This window comes from Coregonus clupeaformis, chromosome 33, assembly GCF_020615455.1.
Source record: "Coregonus clupeaformis isolate EN_2021a chromosome 33, ASM2061545v1, whole genome shotgun sequence".
Lineage (NCBI taxonomy): Eukaryota > Metazoa > Chordata > Actinopteri > Salmoniformes > Salmonidae > Coregonus > Coregonus clupeaformis.
The window spans coordinates 2,935,944-2,957,488 of NC_059224.1; the positions used below are offsets into that span (position 1 = coordinate 2,935,944).

Here is a 21,545-nt window from a genome sequence, read left to right on the forward strand (position 1 = left end):
GAGACCCGTTCCGTTGCTCTGGCAACAACAGCAACCAGCTAAACTGCTATGTATGCAGTAGTAGGCAATGAATCCCACCAAATGCATTTAAGTTTTTCTGTCGTTTTAGCGTTTATTTTCAGTTCAAATCAAATAAAGTTCTGGAACATTCTGGGCCAGAATTATAAACTGCTGATCTGCCATCATCAACAACATCACCCCATTGCTTTCACTTTCCACTGGTGGTGCTTTGACATCTCTTCTCAGCTGTTCACTGGTAGGCCTAATTTAGCTAATGTTACCAAAATACTTCTAATTGGTAGATATTGCCTTCTGTTTTACTACTTTAAGTACCAGTAGATCTTCATCTGTACATTTAGTTATCAAACATATCGGTGGCACATTATGCAGGTGTTTGGTCCATCTACCTGACATTGTTTTCAAAGACAACTTCCTCTAGCTAAATCGAGGGTCGAGGGGGCAATGTTAGTGAATTGGACCTCCATTTAAGATGGCAATCAAACTGCATCCGGGGATTCCACCAAGGGAAAGTGGCTAGTGCGACGTGTTTGGACTGCAGCCAGGAAGTTGTCTTTGAAAACACAAAGTGGACTTTGCCTCTCTGATCATCACTCTCCCTCGCTTGGGAAAGGGATATTTAAGGTTCACTCGGATGTGACGATGTAAAACGTCATTCAAGGGCTGAGGGTTTAGGGTTTAGGGCTGAGGGCTGTCTACTTTGTGTTTGGAGTGCTGCCCCTGATTTTTACCACTTTCGGATTTATGATGAAATCCTATATGGCTGCCAGCTGATTAAAGACAAACAGGTGTAGCCTACAATGTGACTTGCTGATGTAATATGGCTTTGATGTAATGGTTAGTGCTATCCGGGATCATTGGGTAGTCCTTAACCATAACCCTTACCTTAACCGTTATACATTTCAACTTCAATTGGGTATGGAAGTCCCAAGAACCCTGAGGTAATGGGCATACCTATGCATTAGCAGTCAACCAGAGGAGGCTGGTGGGAGGAGCTTTAGGAGGACGGGAACATTGTAATGGCTGGAATGGTATAAACGGAACAGTATCAAACACATCAAACATGGAAAACACATGTTTTACGTCCATGCTAAAACGGATTATATCCATGATGAGTCCTCTATCTATCTCTATGAAAACAGGCACAACTCCGATATGAAGTCATTTATATCAGTGAATTCGTAACAACCTAACCATTAAAAAACGTATATTCGATCAAATAAGCCTCACGTAGCAAATTAGTAATTCAATCCAAATTCGACACTCTCTCGTTGACCTCCATACAAAAATTCCTCACTTCATGGGTTTATTTTCATGGACAGATTTTGGGCGGAGTAAAACCTCTCACTTCGCCTCTTCCTCTCTAATAGGAATGAATGGAGTTCTGCAGTACATAAAATAAAACTAAGACAAAATTACATGTATTTAAGTTTTTTGTTGTTGTAGTGGGGACAGTAACTTTTAGTACTTTCAAGTATTTTTATTTTTTTATGATTTTATGTTTAGCTCACAAAATATAATTTCAAAATATGCTTTAAGGTGTCTGTGATAGAATAAACGTGGCAAAAACAAATGTAGACAATAATAGATTCATTTGTAGAGGGCCCCACAGTGGACATGTCATAATACCCATAAAACCTAGTGGTCAAATAGGGAAATGGTTCCGGTCGTTTTTCCACCATTCATTTTTCTCATAGGGGATTTTCGAAACATTTAAAATAAGGGCTGTGTTTTGTGTAGGTTTACCCTGGCTTGACATTTTGATAACCATGTAAATCTCTCTCGGACAAGGTGAATTTTCTCAATATATTCGGCTCTATTTAATCTCAGATTCGAAAATGCTAACTAGCATCAAAGTAGACATCATGCAAGACTACAAATCCCTGCAAGCTCCTGCACGTCATCTTTAGCTGACACCTTTGCTAACAGGTATTGTGTCAATTTAAAACTTGCTCAAGACAGTTCACAGAATATTCAGTTTAAGGAAATGTAGCCAATTTATGAACTACAAAATGTAGTTAATATTAGATAGTTAATCCAGAGATTCTTACTATTGCCTCGATTCGGCGGTCTCATCCATAGCATCATGGCATTTGTAGTTCTGTATGATAGCCACATTAGCAGCTAATTCCCATTTCATTTTTTTTTTTTTTTTTGGGAATACAGGCATATATATTGATAAAAGTCACCTTGTTCAAGAGAGATTTACACTGTTATCAAAATGTCACACCAAGGTAAGCCTACACGAAATACAGCCCTTATTTTAAGTGTTTCTAAAATCCCCTATTGGAAAAAATAATGAATAGTGGAAAAACGATTGGAACCATTTCCCTATTTAAGTTTTATGGGTATTTTCACTCATACTGTGGTAATCTATAGCTACCAAAATATTTTGTACAATGGTGGGGGAGTGCCAAAATGGAGGTGCAGTGGCTTCAAAATAGCGCCCCATATAGTAATCTAGTGTATATATAAATCATTAGTTTCTACACTTTACACAATTCAGATTTGACGCAAGCAAGGCAACATGCAAGGCAAGGTTATGGCTCGGCTAGACAAAGGGATAGTTTGCGTAGAAATGGCTTATATCTATGATATATTATGTCACAGCCAAGTCAGAGCTCTCTCTCTCTCACTCTCTCACTAGTTTATCATTGCTGACTTCACAGATAATGCAGGGGATGTGTGGGCTGGCGTATCTCTCCTTCACTGAGCAGCAGAACAGTCGGTCATTATTCCAAAGTGTCATCCAGGATTACATAATAATCTAATAAAAACAAATGGAGACAGATTATGCTAATTAAAACCACACTATTCCAGTATTACTGCTATGGATATTGATAACATCCACTTCAATCTGTCATGGGTTGATAATCTGTGTGTGTGTGTGTGTGTGTGTGTGTGTGTGTGTGTGTGTGTGTGTTGAGTGGGTGGTTGTTATTGTCCTCTAAGGAAAACAAAGCTACCTTCATGGGATTAGTGTGAAGAATAACTGTTTTAATTTAACCACATGCTGCTGGATATTTCTATGGATTAGGGATTAAAGTATAAAATGGCCATATCATAGATCTGCTAAAGAGTGGGTTTGTTTGGTTGTGAGGCGTAAGTGTTGCAGTTTCTCTCTCCTGATTGGTTATCTAGAGTTAAGAGGTATCAAGAGGCTCAACAGGCCCGAAACTTGAGGTCTTGTAACATTAATTAAACTTTCGTTGGGATTAAGGGATTTTGGAGCATAAAATACTGACCACACCGCCCGCGTTTAATTTTACATTTACACATACAGTGCATTCGGAAAGTATTCAGACCCCTTGACTTTTTCCACATTTTGTTACATTACAGCCTTATTCTAAAATGGATTATATAATTTTTTCCCCCCTCATCAATCTACACACATTACCCCATAACGACAAAGAAAAAACCGTTTTTTTGAAATTTTTGCAAATGTATGAAAAATAAAAAATTTTATATGGGGCACTCAAGGACATTCAGAGACTTGTCCCGAAGCCACTCCTGGGTTGTCTTGGCTGTGTGTTTAGGGTCTTTGTCCTGTTGGAAGGTGAACCTTCGCCCCAGTCTGAGGTCCTGAGCATTCTGGAACAGGTTTTCATCAAGGATCTCTCTGTACTTTGCTCCCTTCATCTTTCCCTCGATCCTGACTAGTCTCCCAGGCCTTGCCGCTGAAAAACATCCCCACAGCATGATGCTGCCACCACTATGCTTCACCGTAGGGATTGTGCCAGGTTTCCTCCAGACGTGACGCTTAGCATTCAGGCCAAAGAGTTCAATCTTGGTTTCATCAGAGCAGAGAATCTTGTTTCTCATGGTCTGAGAGTCCTTTAAGTGCCTTTTGGCAAACTCCAAGCGGGCTGTCATGTGCCTTTTACTGAGGAGTGGCTTCTGTCTGGCCACTCTACCATAAAGGCGTGATTGGTGGAGTGCTGCAGAGATGGTTGTCCTTCTGGAAGGTTCTCCCATCTCCACAGAAGAACTCTGGAGCTCTGTCAGAGTGACCATCGGGTTCTTGGTCACCTACTTGACCAAGGCCCTTCTCCGCCGATTGCTCAGTTTGGCCGGGCAGGTGGTTCCAAACTTCTTCCATTTAAGAATGATGGAGGCCACTGTGTTCTTGGGGACCTTCAATGCTGCAGCAATTTTTGGGTACCCATCCTCAGATCTGTGCCTCGACACAATCCTGTCTCGGAGCTCTACGGACAATTTCTTCGACCACATGGCTTGGGTTTTGCTCTGAGATGCACTGTCAACTGTGGGACCTTATATAGACAGGTGTGTGCCTTTCCAAATCATGTCCAATCAATTGAATTTACCACAGGTGGACTCCAATCAAGTTGTAGAAACATCTCAAGGATGATCAATGGAAACAGGATGCACATGAGCTCAATTACGAGTCTCATAGCAAAGGGTCTGAATACTTATATAAATAAGGTATTTCTGTTTTTTATGTTTCATAAATGTGCACATTTTTCTAAAAACCTGTTTTCACTTTGCCATTATGGGGTATTGTGTATTTCTGTTTTTTAATTTAATCAATTTTAGAATAAGGCTGTAACGTAACAAAATGTGGAAAAAGTCAAGGGGTCTGAATACTTTCCGAATGCGCTGTATAGACACACGCACACATACACTACATACGCCCACACACACATAACACAGGCACACATGCATACTGATGACACACACACAGTCTCACACACACACACACTTTCAACACACACTGCTGCTACTGTTTATCTATCCTGTTGCCTAGTCACTTTACCCCTACCTACAGTATATGTTCATACAGTCGCTACCTCAATTACCTCATACCCTAGACATGGACTCGGTACTGGTACTTCCTGTATATATCCATGTTATTTTTACTCGTTATTCGTTATTCACTGTGTATTTATTCCTTGTGTCACTGTTTCAATTTTTATATATATATTTTTATCTTTATCTTTAACTGAATTGTAGGAAAAGGACCCGTAAGTAAGCATTTCATTGTTAGTCTGCACCTGTTGTTTACGAAGCATACGACAAATAAAACGTGTAAAGTATTTGAATAATTTATTACAACTGTGGGTTGTTGCAATACTCCCAGCACGTTTAAATCAATAACCTGAGGCATATCATTGGCTCTAACTCAATTTGCTTTGGCCCCTTGGAGCTAAACAAATAAAGTCAATAGAGAAGGCCCTATACAATCAGTTCTATTTGAACACGTCTTCAACTGTTACCCCATTAAAGTGTACTTGAGTTGCCAAAACAAATGTTGGAAAAGCAAAGGGAGAATGGAGGGTAAATGATCAATTATTTACAGTGTGTTTATTTTAGAGGTGTAGCTCTGCATAACGTGCCAATGGTATCACAAATCTATTGCAATACAAGTCATAGATGAGAAACTGGTGGAAAAAGTTTCCAATTGTCATAGTAAAGATACCGTAATAGAAGTAAAAGTCACCCAGTAAAATACTACTTGAGTAAAAGTCTAAAAGTATTTGGTTTTAAATATAATTAAGTATCAAAAGTAAATGTAATTGCTAAAATATAAAAAGTAAAAGTGTAAATCATTTCAAATTCCTTCTATTAAGCAAACCAGACGTCACCATTTTCGGGGGTATTTTTTTAAATTTATGGATAACCAACACTCAGACATAATCTACAAAGGAAGCATTTGTGTTTAGTTAGTCAGTCAGATCAGAGGCAGTAGGAATGACCAGGGATGTTCCCCTGATAAGTGTGTGAATTGAAAAATGTTCCTGTCCTGCTAAGCATTCAAAATGTACTTTTGGGTGTCACAGAAAATGTATAGTGTAAAAAGTACATTATTTTCTTAAGGAATGTAGTGAAGTAAAAGCAGTCCAAAATATAAATAGTAAAGTACAGCACCACAAAAAAAAACTTAAGTAGTACTTCTAAAGTATTTTTACTTGAGTACTTTACACCACTGACCACATCTCTATCCATAGTTTTTATTTGAGTAAAGTCATACTGTATAAATGAAAACAGGACGTTTCGGTACAATTTTATAAATGCAGACAAATAATTTGTTCGTTCGAGATGGTGGGATCGTTTTGTGTCTGTAAAATTAATTATGCGAGAAATGGTGGCGGAAACGCCTTTATGCACAAATATTGATATAATAACCATTAAAAATGGAAGTAAAATTGGAGTCGCGGTGTGCGGTCCTGCCGCTACGTCTCGGGCAACCATTCTGTTTATCAGGCTACAGATTAAATAAGCTAAGAACTTCACAGGGTGGTGAAAGTGCTGAGGTGATCATGATGCTCCTTTCCAGTAAATATCCAGGGTCTTATTCTGGTGACATGATGATCGATGCTTGAGTTCCGTTTACAAAAAAAATAAAAAATTCTGGCTCTTATCCATAATAATGTCATCATGTAGACTAGCCTACCCTCACAGTCTACCCTCACAGCCTACCCTCACAGTCTACCCTCACAGCCTACCCTCACAGTCTACCCTCACAGTCTACCCGCACTGTATCTGCAAGCTGTTGGCTCGAGCGCACGTGCCAGAGTAGTCACATTTGCTATTTAACGCAACAGTTTGTGACAAAACTATCGGTAGAGTTGAAAAATGCGATGCAAATACATTGAACTTTTGATTTTTTTTCTCGGTACATTTTGTGTGCACTACGTCATCACGCACTGATTTTTTACAATCTGCAACAAGACCGTTTGGTGGAAACACCACTGGTCGGAAAATGTGAATATTTTCCTTACGGGGATTCTAGAATATTCACATGAAAATGTATCGCCAATTGGATGGTAACCTAGCTACTGATGAGAAAATATGATGAGGTTGAGTTAGGTAGAATGAGTCCATTCTAAGTAACCTCATCTCCTGGGGTTCAAACTTTCTTCTGTGTTTCTGCCTGTAGTTTTAATATTTTATACCACTTTAGAGGTCTCTCTGTCTCCTCGCCTCTCTCTCTCTCTCTCTCGCCTCACCTATCTCTCGTTTAGTCTCTCTTCTCTCAACCACACAACAACCAGTTGAGTTAGATTGTGGCTAATTATTGCAGCAGTCTTTCCCATACATTTCTTATTAGCAGCTCTTAGCCATTAATCATTGGCCAAATACTCAAGATTTTGACTAAATATTAATCAAATTTTTTCACCCATTGGCTGGTTGTCTAGCTTACATTTCTGTCTCTCTCACATTCAGTTATGCACACACCTGTGTGTGTGTGTGTGTGTGTGTGTGTGTGTGTGTTGTTTTAGTCTGCAAAAGCGTGTATGGAAGGTATTTTGAAGCTGAGCAGCCTAAAAAATAAGATGTATTTTAAAAGAGATCAGAGCAGAGGAAGAATTCAGCTCCAAAAACTCTGTCCTGTTTATCATTCAGCAGTGCACACCTCTCTTCTCATGTCAGGGAACTCTGGAGGAGAAGGAGTAGAGTGACTCACACTGGAGTGAACGCACCGTGGATAAGAGGAGAGGTGGGAGGATGACATCACAACATTCAGAACACTGAAGAGGTGCCTTGAAGCTGCTACTGGACCCTGATACACACACAGAAACACACACACACACACAGAGAAACAGACACACACACAGAAACAGACACACACACACACACAGAAACACACACACACACACGAACACAGAGAAACACACACACACACAGACACTCATACAAACAGAAACAGACACACACACAGACACACACACACACAGACACACAGACACACAGAAACAGACACAGAAACAGACACAGAAACAGACACACAAACACACACAGCTCTTCGTCCCCATCTCTACCTGCCACCCACGCCAAACTCCCCCGCCTGCCTCATATCCCATATCCTCACATCTCCCTCTGCCACATGCGCACTCAGCCCCATCCCTCCTCTCCTCCCCCTCCCTCCTCTCCTCCCCCTCCCTCTCCTCCTCCATACTTTCCCCTCTCCTCCATACTTCCTCCTCTCCTCCATACTTCCTCCTCTCCTCCCCCTCCCTCTCCTCCTCCCTACTTCCCCCTCTCCTCCATACTTCCTCCTCTCCTCCATACTTCCTCCTCTCCTCCCTACTTCCCCCTCTCCTCCCTACTTCCCCCTCTCCTCCATACTTCCTCCTCTCCTCCATACTTCCTCCTCTCCTCCCCCCTCTCCTCCTCCCTACTTCCTCCTCTCCTCCCTACTTCCCCCTCTCCTCCATACTTCCTCCTCTCCTCCCTACTTCCTCCTCTCCTCCATACTTCCTCCTCTCCTCCCTACTTCCCCCTCTCCTCCCTACTTCCTCCTCTCCTCCCTACTTCCCCCTCTCCTCCATACTTCCCCCTCTCCTCCCTACTTCCTCCTCTCCTCCCTACTTCCTCCTCTCCTCCATACTTCCTCCTCTCCTCCCCCTCCCTCTCCTCCTCCCTACTTCCTCCTCTCCTCCCTACTTCCCCCTCTCCTCCATACTTCCTCCTCTCCTCCCTACTTCCCCCTCTCCTCCATACTTCCCCCTCTCCTCCCTACTTCCCCCTCTCCTCCATACTTCCCCCTCTCCTCCCTACTTCCCCCTCTCCTCCCTACTTCCCCCTCTCCTCCATACTTCTTCCTCTCCTCCCTACTTCCCCCTCTCCTCCCTACTTCCTCCTCTCCTCCCTACTTCCTCCTCTCCTCCCTACTTCCCCCTCTCCTCCATACTTCCCCCTCTCCTCCCTACTTCCCCCTCTCCTCCCTACTTCCCCCTCTCCTCCATACTTCCCCCTCTCCTCCCTACTTCCCCCTCTCCTCCATACTTCCACCTCTCCTCCCCCTCCCTCCTCTCCTCCCTACTTCCTCCTCTCCTCCCTACTTCCTCCTCTCCTCCCTACTTCCCCCTCTCCTCCCTACTTCCTCCTCTCCTCCCTACTTCCCCCTCTCCTCCCTACTTCCTCCTCTCCTCCCTACTTCCTCCTCTCCTCCCTACTTCCTCCTCTCCTCCAGGAGGATGGACAGGCTAACTAGAGGAGGGGGGAGAGTGGTGGCCAGGCTAACTAGCGGAGGGGGGAGAGTGGTGGCCAGGCTAACTAGAGGAGGGGGGAGAGTGGTGGCCAGGCTAACTAGCGGAGGGGGGAGAGTGGTGGCCAGGCTAACTAGAGGAGGGGGGAGAGTGGTGGCCAGGCTAACTGGAGGAGGGGGGAGAGTGGTGGCCAGGCTAACTAGAGGAGGGGGGGAGAGTGGTGGCCAGGCTAACTAGAGGAGGGGGGAGAGTGGTGGCCAGGCTAACTAGCGGAGGGGGGAGAGTGATGGCCAGGCTAACTAGAGGAGGGGGGAGAGTGGTGGCCAGGCTAACTAGAGGAGGGGGGAGAGTGATGGCCAGGCTAACTAGCGGAGGGGGGAGAGTGGTGGCCAGGCTAACTAGCGGAGGGGGGAGAGTGGTGGCCAGGCTAACTAGCGGAGGGGGGAGAGTGGTGGCCAGGCTAACTAGCGGAGGGGGGAGAGTGGTGGCCAGGCTAACTAGAGGAGGGGGGAGAGTGATGGCCAGGCTAACTAGCGGAGGGGGGAGAGTGGTGACCAGGCTAACTAGAGGAGGGGGGAGAGTGATGGCCAGGCTAACTAGAGGAGGGGGGAGAGTGATGGCCAGGCTAACTAGCGGAGGGGGGAGAGTGGTGGCCAGGCTAACTAGCGGAGGGGGGAGAGTGGTGGCCAGGCTAACTAGCGGAGGGGGGAGAGTGATGGCCAATGGGTGGCCAGGATTGGGGGGGCTGAGTGTGTGAGGAAAAAGAGAATGTGTCAATGAAGTGTATATGACTGGTCAAAACCATTGATCCCATTGCTATGTGAAGACTCAATAGCACATTGAGGCCAAATTAAGCCCCATGGAGACATACACTACATGACCAAAGGTATGTGGACACCTGCTCATCAAACATCTAATTCCAAAATCATGGTCCCCCCTTTGCTGCTATAACAACCTCCACTCTTCTGGGAAGGCTTTCCACTAGATGTTGGAACATTGCTACGGGGACTTGTTTCCATTCAGCCACAAGCATTAGTGAGGTTGGGCACTGATGTTGGGCGATTAGGCCTGGCTCGCAGTCGGCATTCCAATTCATCCCAAAGGTGTTCGATAGGGTTGAGGTCAGGGCTCTGTACAGGCCAGTCAAGTTCTTCCACACCGATCTTGACAAACCATTTCTGTATTGACCTCGCTTTTTGCACGGGTTATTGTCATTATGCTGTAGCATTAAGATTTCCCTTCACTGGAACTAAGGTGCCTAGCCAGAACCATGAAAAACAACCCCAGACCATTATTCCTCCTCCACCAAACTTTACAGTTGGCACTATGCATTCGGGCAGGTAGCGTTCTCCTGGCATCCGCCAAATCCAGATTTGTCTGTTGGACTGCCAGATGGTGAAGCGTGATTCATTACTCCAGAGAACATGTTTTCACTGCTCCAGAGTCCAATGGCGGCGAGCTTTACACCACTCCAGCCGAACAGTTGTTGTGCTGACGTTGCTTCCAGAGGCAGTTTGGAACTCGGTAGTGAGTGTTTTAAAGACAATTTTTACGCGCTACGCGCTGCAGCACTTGGTGGTCCCGTTTTGTGAGCTTGTGTGGCCTACCACTTCGTGGCTGAGCCGTTGTTGCTCCTAGACGTTTCCACTTCACAATAACAGCACTTACAGTTGACCGGGGCAGCTCTAGCAGGGCAGAAATTTTATGAACTGACTTGTTGGAAAGGTGGCTTCCTATGACGGTGCCATGTTGAAAGTCACTGAGCTCTTCAGTGAGGCCATTCTACTGCCAATGTTTGTCTATGGAGATTATGGCGTGTGCTCGATTTTATACACCTGTCAGCAACAGGTGTGGCTGAAATAGTCGAATCCACTCATTTGAAGGGGTGTCCACATACTTTTGTATAAATAGTGTAACATGCGCAGTTTGAGCTACTCCAGGAAGTGACGCTGCAGGCTAGCTCAGTGCTGCCCCCTCTCATTGAGTAACTCAAGTTGAAGGCCAACCGGGGTACTGCAGGCTGCCTTTGGCAACTCAATTATTTTTATTTTTTATTTTATTTTATTTAACCTTTATTTAACCAGGTAAGCCAGTTGAGAACAAGTTCTCATTTACAACTGCAACCTAGCCAAGATAAAGCAAAGCAGTGCGATAAAAACAACAACAACACAGAGTTACATATGGAATAAACAAAAACAAAACGTACAGTCAATAACACAATAGAACATCTATATACAGTGTGTGCAAATGTAGTAAGTTATGGACGTAAGGCAATAAATAGGCCATAGTGCAAAATAATTACAATTTAGTATTAACACTGGCGTGATAGATGTGCAGAAGATGATGTGCAAATAGAGATACTGGGGTGCAAATGAGCAAAATAAATAACAATGTAAATAACAATATAGGGATGAGGTAGTTGGGTGGGCTAATTACAGATGGGCTGTGTACAGGTGCAGTGATCAGTAAGCTGCTCTGACAACTGATGCTTAAAGTTAGTGAGGGAGATAAGTGTCTCCAGCTTCAGAGATTTTTGCAGTTTGTTCCAGTCATTGGCAGCAGAGAACTGGAAGGAATGGCGGCCAAAGGAGGTGTTGGCTTTGGGGATGACCAGTGAGATATACCTGCTGGAACGCATACTACGGGTGGGTGTTGCTATGGTGACCAATGATCTAAGATAAGGCAGGGATTTGCCTAGAAGTGATTTATAGATGACCTGTAGCCAGTGGGTTTGGCGACGAATATGTAGTGAGGGCCAGCCAACAAGAGCTTACAGGTCACAATGGTGGGTAGTATATGGGGCTTTGGTGACAAAACGGATGGCACTGTGATAGACTATACGTCTTGTGTATTAAAAAGCAATTATTGGTACGATCTTCGAAAAATATATATATTTACACGAACATTGACCACGAACATTGACCACGAACATTGACCACGAACATTGACCACGAACATTGCCATGTTTCCATTCACTATAATGGGGGATCCCCTTTTCTGCTAACAATGCCTGCAGTACCGCAGTCGCCCTTGAACTTCCGTGGCTTCAATGAGAGGGGGCAGTCGTTCTCCCTTCGTGTGTGTGTGTGTGTGTGTGTTTGTGTGTGTGTATCTTCCCTAAAAGCAAAGCTTGGGCCCAGCTACAGGCCCTGGAATGCCATGTGCGCAGAGAGAGTGGAGGCTCCTCAGAGGAGGAAGGGGAGGACCATCCTCCTCAGTGAATTACATTAAAAAAGTTATCCTTTTTAGATCAAACTATACTAAATATAATGTCACCAAATAATTGAATAAAACACACTGTTTTGTAATGAAGGTCTACAGTACTCTCAACAGCACTCTGTAGGGTAGCACCATGGTGTAGCTGGAGGACGGCTAGCTTCCGTCCTCCTCTGGGTACATTGACTTCAATACAAAACCTAGGATGCTCATGGTTCTCACCCCTTTCCAAAGACTTACTCAGTAATTATGACAAATTCCGGAGGATGTCCTCCAACCTATCAGAGCTCTTGCAGCATGAACTGACATGTTGTCCACCTAATCAAAGGATCAGAGAACGAATCTAGTACTGAAAGCATAAGCTACAGCTAGCTAGCACTGCTGTGAGAAGTGATTTGAATGAGTCAGGCGCAGGAGGTTAAATCACAGAATACAGAGTTTATTCCGTAGTACAGAGTTACGCAGGATAGCGTCAAACAGTCCAGTGTGCAAAACAACGCACTGGAACAAAACAGGCACACAGGGAAACTATACCCCGGCAATACAAAGTACACATAGCTCGACCGAGCTACTCTCTCCTCACATTAAACAATCACCCACAAGGACAAAGGGGGCAGAGGGAACACTTATACATGTACTAATGAGGGGATATGAACCAGGTGTGTGTAATAGACAAGACAAGACAAATGAAATGATGATATATGGAGCGGCAGTGGTTAGTAAGCCGATGACGACGAACGCCGAAGCCTGCCCGAACAAGGAGGGGAGGCAGCCTCGGAGGAAGTCGTGACAACTGCAGTGCATAATATGTGTTGAGTAGTTGACTCAAAGAAAGAGAAAGACAATAGTTTAACAGTTTTGAACAAATACATTTCTTCCTAAATGAAGGAGAAGCAAGAGATAGAGATATCTTCATTTCTTTTTCACTTTCAGTTTCACTTACTGCAGCTAGCTAGTTTAGCCTACTGAAACACCCTGCTCAAACAGAGGGATGCTATGTTAGCTAGCTGGCTATGACTATCCAGCACAACACTGGAACTCTTCCAAGTCAAGGTAAGCTTTTGGTTTTACAAATGTATTGCCACCGGGGCCCGCCGGTGTAACTGCTAAACTGCTTACTGGCTGTACACTGTAACGTTACTGCATGATTGTAGCGGTTTTACTAACACGTTAGTTCTATTAGCTATGTTTGGCTAATATGGTGACAACGATGTAGGCTGTGTGTAGCGGTTTGGCATGGAAAGGTTTTTTCGCCTGGTCACATACAGCTGATGTGTTGTGCATTGAAGTCCACAAGCGAAGGGACAAGGTGAGAGGAGGCGAGCGCATAGATGTGAGAAGGAATACAACGTGACTGCTATGAAAGTGAACTGTGTTTACGTGTGATCAGGGGTGTATTCATTCGTCGATTCTGTTGAAAAGCGTTTCTTAAACGGAAGCAAATGGAACATGACGGGGATAAACATACCTGAATTTGTCCAATATAAACTCTTGTTTGCAACTGTTGGACCAATGATTACACTGTATATCAGCTAAATGCAGGCTAGAGTGTGCAAGGCGGTATTGAATGTGTCACTGTCTACACCTACGTTGTAAACTTTCATTCATAGGCTAGGTTGTAGCAACCCCATGATGGGTATAAGGAAAATGTTAGTATCATGTAGTAGCCTAAACCTATCGCTGTTACATTGAACTGGGTGAATGGAATATGAATGACAGTCATCCAACATGCTGTAATAGAAATAAGGCCATGCTCATGAAGAAAATGAATTGTCCTCCCTCATCTTAAACGGCACTGACACACATAGCGCACTGCTTTTGACCAGGGGTCAATAGGGAATAGGGTGCCACATTTTTCTTCCTCTAATCTCTATAAATAACCATTGGAGGATGATAATCCCCCTCTCTCTCTCAAGCATCTACGCTTCCCTCTGTCTTCCCACCAAGCAGAATTGGACCTACTTGAAACCTATGGCAAGAGTGGTGTGTGTGTGTGTGTGTGTGTGTGTGAGAGAGAGAGAAGCAGGGGAGAGGGTTTTTCAGGTCAGGCAGGCAGAAGGGTGTTTTTAATTAGTTACTGGACAGAGAGTTGGTGGGGTGTGAAGACATGAGGACTGGAGAGGGGGAAGGAATGTTGACAGAACTGCTATATCAGCCCCACACTTCCATTCACTTCCACCCAAAGGAGGCAGGTTGTGGGAGAGGAGGGGAGGGGAGGAGAGGTCGGGTGAGAAGGCGTCAGGGTGATGATGAGCTCTGATCACTGCTCTCTCTGACACACTGACACACCATGACATGAATCACAGGATTTAGCCTAGTGGACTAGTTCACAGCAAGTCAGAGAGAGCACTGTGTGTGTGTGTGTGTGTGTGTGTGTGTGTGTGTGTGTGTGTGTGTGTGTGTGTGTGTGTGTGTGTGTCAGAGTCAGAGAGAGAGAGAGAGAGAGGGTGTGTCCCAATAACATCTCTTTTCTCCTGAAGTGTACAGTCGTTCACTACTTCCCACAAATCTAAAAGCGTTGGATTGGTGGAAGCCTGGTCTAGTGGGCGTTTTCATCATATTTCTTTATACCACTCATTTCCTTTTAAATCAGTGAAGGGGAGCGAACAAGTGCACACATTGGGAGGAAGGGGAGATATAGCTCATCCTGATTGGTCCCATGTGGCTCAGTTGGTAGAGCATGGCCTAGCAACGGCAGGGTTATGGGTTCGATTCCCACGGGGGACCAATATGAGAAAGAAAAAAAAGTGAAAATGTATGCACTCACTACTGTAAGTCTCTCTGGATAAGAGTGTCTGCTAAATGATTAAAATGTTGATGTAATTGGGATATAACCAGAGAGAGTGTGGTGTGTCATGTAAGGGATAATCAACGAGGTTCTATGGAAAATTATGAACAGTGTGGAAGGTGTGTTCCACGACACGATAGCAGTGGAACTGACCTTCCACGGAGTTGCATGATTTTCCGGAGAACGCATAGAGCCCGGAGTTGGTTATACCGTGGCTATAATTTAACACATTTGCAGCTAGAAATTGCTAGCAAGTTCACCAGATAGCTATAATAGTTGCTGTGGTAACCAAACAAACAGACTTGCTAGTTTACTAACCAAACCATCAGTCCTAACTTGCTATTATGGAAATCAAATTCAACAATACCAATACTGTTTTCAATTGGACTTTTGCTTCCAAAAGCAGCTCAAACAAAACATGTAAAAATGAACTATAGCCATTGAATTCTACCTTGCAAATATACAGTGCATTATAGGGAAATAATGCACTCTCTAGAATGTCCTTCAAGCCAATCAGAAAGGAGTATTCAACAATGCCATAGTATAAACAGATTTATAAACCGGGTGGTTCGAGCCCTGAATGCTGATTGGCTGAAAGCCGTGGTATATCAGACCTTATACCACGGGTATGACAAAACATTTATTTTTACTCTTCTTATTACGTTGGTAACCAGTTTATAATAGCAATAAGGCACCTCTGGGGTTTGTAGTAAATGGCCAATATACCACAGCTGAAGGCTGTATCCAGGCACTCCACGTTGCGTCGTGCTTAAGAACATATACCACACCCCCTCTGGCATTATTGCTTAAATAGATCCAGAGCCATAGAATGAATAAAGACTGTTGTCGACGCCAGATCTGACTGCCGAATCTGACTGACTGTCGCGCCGATCTGCGTCACAAATAAACGTTTTTGTTGCTGATTCGCTGCTTCTCTCCGACAACTCCGCCCCATAGTTACTGTTGCTACGACTAAGAGCCAATTTATGCTTGATCTGAAAATGTGGTCGGAGACTCCGTATGGAGGGTGTGATGCAATTGTGGCGCCTCCGGATGCACGCAGAGGCCAAACTGAGCTCTGTACCGCATCGCCGTGCGCCTCCCAAATGTTGTAAGAATTCAGTGGGCTCCATATAGCGCCGCATTGACATGATTGGTTGATGGTAGGTGGGGGCGGGGGCGGGAGGTCCTGTATAAACACAAACTCACTTTCTTCACAACAGCTCTGCTCAACAGCTCTGCGTTGCTCCGCAAAGCGCAAGAAGTAAGAATGCCCTGACTTCTGCAGAGGCCGTATCACTGTAAATGCAGATATCGGATTGACCATGTAGTGCCTTTAACAGGCACCTGCAAGCAGTGTTGCCAACTTAGCGACTTTGTCGCTATATTTAGCGAGTTTTCAGACCCCTCTAGCGACACATTTTCAAAAAAAGCGACTAGCGACAAATCTAGCGACTTTTTTCTGGTGTTATTGGAGACTGACGTGAAAGCACGTATCGTTCTTACTCTTCTCAACGAGCAGCAGGTGCTGGCAGAAAAGACCTAAATTTATGTGAACCAATAGAAACCTAGTCGGAAATCATAATATATTGATACTCGGCAACAAAAGAACTACAGCAATACCAGCATGTAGTTCTCATTTGCTTACTACAACACTAGTGGTTGTCCCACATCTTAATGTGCTTCAACAACACCCACTTTTCTCAACTATTGGCAATGATTTATCTGACATTCTATTACCTCTGGCAGTAACCCCCCCAAGGATTAAGGGGACTTCCTCCAAGTCTGGTAGAGCCTGGCAGTGAGGGGCTTTCTGAACTAGGTCCTTAGTAACCCCCCAAGGATTAGGGGGACTTCCTCCAAGTCTGGTAGAGCCTGGCAGTGAGGGGCTTTCTGAACTAGGTCCTTAGTAACCCCCCCAGGATTAGGGGGACTTCCTCCAAGTCTGGTAGAGCCTGGCAGTGAGGGGCTTTCTGAACTAGGTCCTTAGTAACCCCCCAGGATTAGGGGACTTCCTCCAAGTCTGGTAGAGCCTGGCAGTGAGGGGCTTTCTGAACTAGGTCCTTAGTAACCACCCCAGGATTAGGGGGACTTCCTCCAAGTCTGGTAGAGCCTGGCAGTGAGGGCCTTTCTGAACTAGGTCCTTAGTAACCCCCCCAGGATTAGGGGGACTTCCTCCAAGTCTGGTAGAGCCTGGCAGTGAGGGCCTTTCTGAACTAGGTCCTTAAGATACTGGTACACTCAAAGTAGGTGTCCACGACTAGATTATTTAGTTTGTGGTACACTTTCAACCACTTTGAGGATGTCTTGCCACTGAGTATAGCCTGTGGTATGGACATAAGAAAAGCTTTACTCTGTATTCATACTGCTTTTGCAATTTTTCAATGTACTCAAACTGCAAAAAAGTATTACTCTCTCACCTGCAGGTGCATCTCTACCCCTCTTTATTCAACAATACATTTAACCAGTTTGTCGTTGGCCTGGTCACATTCCACATGTGGTCAGGTCATGTGGTCAGATAATCATCAGTTTCCCCTTTTTCATCCTATTTATTAAATATCGTTTATTGGTGGAATTATCGACCGATAGGGATATGTTGGCCGATAATATTGGTGAAGCAAAATATTGGTTAGTGTCTAGTTATCGTATATCGGCCCAACCCTTTCAGAATAATCATGAACAGAACCATGTACATAATTAATAAAAAAGGCAATCCGTTGGTGTGGGAAGTAGTTAATGCAGTTATATCACATCTTATCTCCATTTCTTCCCCTACCTAGCAGCATATGGAGGCTCCAAGAAAACCTGTTCATCAAGACGCTACGCCATGAACTGGAGCCATGTGGGGGTCAAAGTGTCAACCATCCTGCCATCTTCATACAAGACAGGTGAGAAGGGGGAGGATTTGGATGTAACACACAGAGGACATTAATTCAGATTGGAGGAATGGTTTTGGAGTGACAGACTGTACACGAATGGGGGTTAGGGAAATGTTTTGGTTGTAACAAGCAGAAGACACGGTTGCTCTTTGACCCATCATATGCTCATACTTTCTTACTGGTTTCAATATAGCACTCCAGAGTTGAGAGTGAATATTGATATTCCTTGAGGAAAATGATATTGGACAGTCAGCATAAAGATATAGCAGGTTGTGTGGTCCTATAGATGTAGAGTCCTCACATTGGGTAAGTAGAGAAGACCAGTAGAAGGGGTCTGTAGAGTACTAAGGGTAAACATTAAGATATCAAATAGCAGGTTTAAATCTTAACAGCCCAAACATGTGATTCACTGACTGACTGACAGGCAGGCAGACAAGCCAGCAGAGACAAACACACTCACATTTGGCTTGACCTTATTTGACAGCCCTCTACTCACAGTTACCACCCTCTCTCTCCCTTTTCCTCCCATACATCTACCCCTGTCTCTCCTCCATGTATCAAGAATAACAGTGTCATCTTAGTATTTGATATATGTTATCTCAGGGCAGCTGCTCCTACAGTCATCCGTATATATAGTGGACCTAGGACAGGAGAGATGACGGAGATCTGTGGTGATCCAGTTGAGATGGATTTATTTGTGCTGCACTCACTGTTGAATCTCACCCATTACAGTCGCATTGACAAAACATATAAGATCCACAAAATAGGTTTGGACTGGGTTCATATGCGCATAAAACGCTTAAAAAGCTGAGGGATGGGGCTGGAGAAATGTAGCCACTCTCTAATTCATAAACAGAATTATATAAATATTATAGTTTTAACCATGTTTTGAGGCTATATAGTGTTTATTTACATTTACTTTGTTTACAAACACAAGCTTCTATGTTGGGTTCTGATGGGGTATGACAGTTGAACTAAGCTCATGGGGCATTTATTTATAACTTATATTCTTCAAGTATCAATGGGTACATACCATTAGATGGTTCTCCAATTGAACGTGTTCCCGCATATAAATACTTAGGCATTTGGATTGATATGGATTTGACGTTTAAAAAACATATAGATGAGCTGTTTAAGAAGCTACGGTTTAAAGTTGGCTTTTCTACAGAAACAGATTGTGCCTTTCTCTAAGCAGTAGGAAGCAGATTATTCAGTCAACCTTTTTATCTGTTCTTGATTATGGTGATAATATTTATCAAAGTGCAGCTGCTACTACTCTTAAAACTTTGGATGTCATCTACCATTATTATTTTTATTTTCTTTTTTTATTTAACCTTTATTTTAACTAGGCAAGTCAGTTAAGAACAAATTCTTATTTACAATGACGGCCTACACCGGTCAAACCCGGACGACGCTGGGCCAATTGTGCGCCGCCCTATGGGCCTCCCAATCACGGCCGATTGTGATACAGCCTGGAATCGAACCAGGGGGTCTGTAGTGACGCCTCAAGCACTGAGATGCAGTGCCTTAGACCGCTGCACCACTCGGGAGCCCATAGTGCCCTTCGTTTTGTTACAGGTGACAGTTTTCATACTCATCACTGCATCCTGTATCAAAAGGTTGGCTGGACTTCGCTAAAGACCTGTAGATCTCTACATTACTCCCTTTGTGTTTACACGGCTCTACTTCATAAACTTCCGTCTTATCTAACTTTGTTGTTCAAGTATAGACACCTGAATTGCCTAACACGTTCACAGGATTGGTTAACTGTCGAGGTTCCGAGGGTCTCCACTGAGCTAGCTAAATCTGCTTTTAGTTTTAATGCACCGTGTTGCTGGAACAAAATTCAAAATACATTTCATCTTGATGTTCTGGTGCCATTCGGGCAATTTAAAGTATTGATTAGGAACTTATTTGTGGAGGAATGTAACTGTTTTTCTGGGTGATTTTATGTGTTGCGTCCCATGACTGTGTTTTTGTATTTGAATATATATATATATATATATATATATTATATTCAAAAGTTTGGACACACCAAACAAGTGTTAAACAATTCAAAATATATTTGAGATTCTTCAAATAGATTCTTCAAAAATGCCAAGAGTGTGCAAAGCTGTCATCAAGGCAAAGGGTGGCTATTTGAAGAATCTCAAATATAAAATATATTTTGATTTGTTTAACACTTTTTTGGTTACTACATGATTCCATGTGTGTTATTTCATAGTTTTGATGTCTTCACTACTATTCTACAATGTAAAAAAATTGTACAAAATAAAGAAAAACCCTTGAATGAGTAGGAGTGTCCAAACTTTTGACTGGTGTGTGTGTGTATATATATATATATATATATATATATAGTTTGGGTATAATGTGTATATTTATGTTGTGTATATACAGGGCGCATTTGTAAAAGAGACTTAGGTCTCGTTATGTCTTCCCTGTTAAATTAAAGATTAAATACAAAATGATAAGTCAAAAAATGGATGTTGCAACCGCTTATTGCGCCTTTAATGCAACAATACTTCCTCTATTACCAAATCAATTTCCTCTTGTGCTCTAATGATAACAGCAGCTCATCCTTCTCAATAGTAAAGTCCAGACTATCAAACCTAGAATATAAATAGTTCAGACTCTCTGCCAATACAATGCAATGCTCTTTTCATTGAACATTGGGCTCAAGTGGTTGGTTGGTAGTTCAGAGGGCTTTTTTCCCCTACAAGCTAGGATCCTCTTCATTCCCACCTTGGCCACTTTGGGTCCACTATTTTACAGTTCCGCTCAGTTCTGACACTCTCCCTACATATTAGTCACTATATTTGACACTACTTTATCGTTCATGTACTTTTTATATTATGTGTATCCTAATATGCGCTTTTATCTCCCTTCCAGAAACCATGCTTTTATCTCCCTTCAAGAAACCACAAACCTTCCTACCTACCACAAACATCCTACAGGACTTGAAACTCCAACTACTAAGCCTCCATTCCAACCCCTCCATTCCAACGCCTCAATTCCAACCCCTCCATTCCAACCCCTCCATTCCAACCCCTCCATTCCAACCCCTCCATTCCAACCCCTCCATTCCAACCCCTCCATTCCAACCCCTCAATTCCAACCCCTCCATTCCAACCCCTCCATTCCAACCCCTCCATTCCAACCCCTCCATTCCAACGCCTCCATTCCAACCCCTCATGTGCCTCTGTGTTTCAGTTTTATCTGTGTAATAAATATCCAATACTGGAACCCTTTCCTTTTGACTTCATTGCATTCTCAATGATGCAACATGGTGGCAGTACTACCCTGAACCAATGAAATACAACTAACTGTACTGAAGTTGTTGCTATACTGCTAAAACTGTTCATTCATAATTACCATTGCTACTTTGTTTGCAGCCACTAGTCATAGGTGAATAATGTATTCTATAAAAAATAATTACAATACAGTAATGCAGTTGCTCTTCAGTAAAGTTCTGGCAATCTTATGTTGGAAACCATATTCAATTAAACTTAGTTGCACATTACTTATGTAAATTATAACCTGTTTCTTGAACACCAGTGATTTTTTAAAGGAAAATAATGACTGTGTAAGCTTTTCACAGGTCCCCGGGTTACAATATCACCTGTGATGGTTAAATGTTCAGAGTAATTGGTATGGCATGGGTATGACAAATCAATGAACTAATGATATCAACAT

General features: G+C 43.4%; 2 long non-coding RNA genes across 2 annotated transcripts in view; one reads left to right on the forward strand and one right to left on the reverse strand.

Moving 5' to 3' along the window:
* Positions 1-21,545, reverse strand: part of LOC121549241 — a 119,510-nt gene that overhangs the window by 97,229 nt on the left and 736 nt on the right. The window lies entirely within an intron of this gene.
* Positions 50-20,904, forward strand: LOC121549359. Its single transcript, XR_005996801.2, has 4 exons — positions 50-256; positions 7,411-7,516; positions 17,754-17,861; positions 20,742-20,904. It is a non-coding gene; the product is annotated as an uncharacterized LOC121549359 (long non-coding RNA).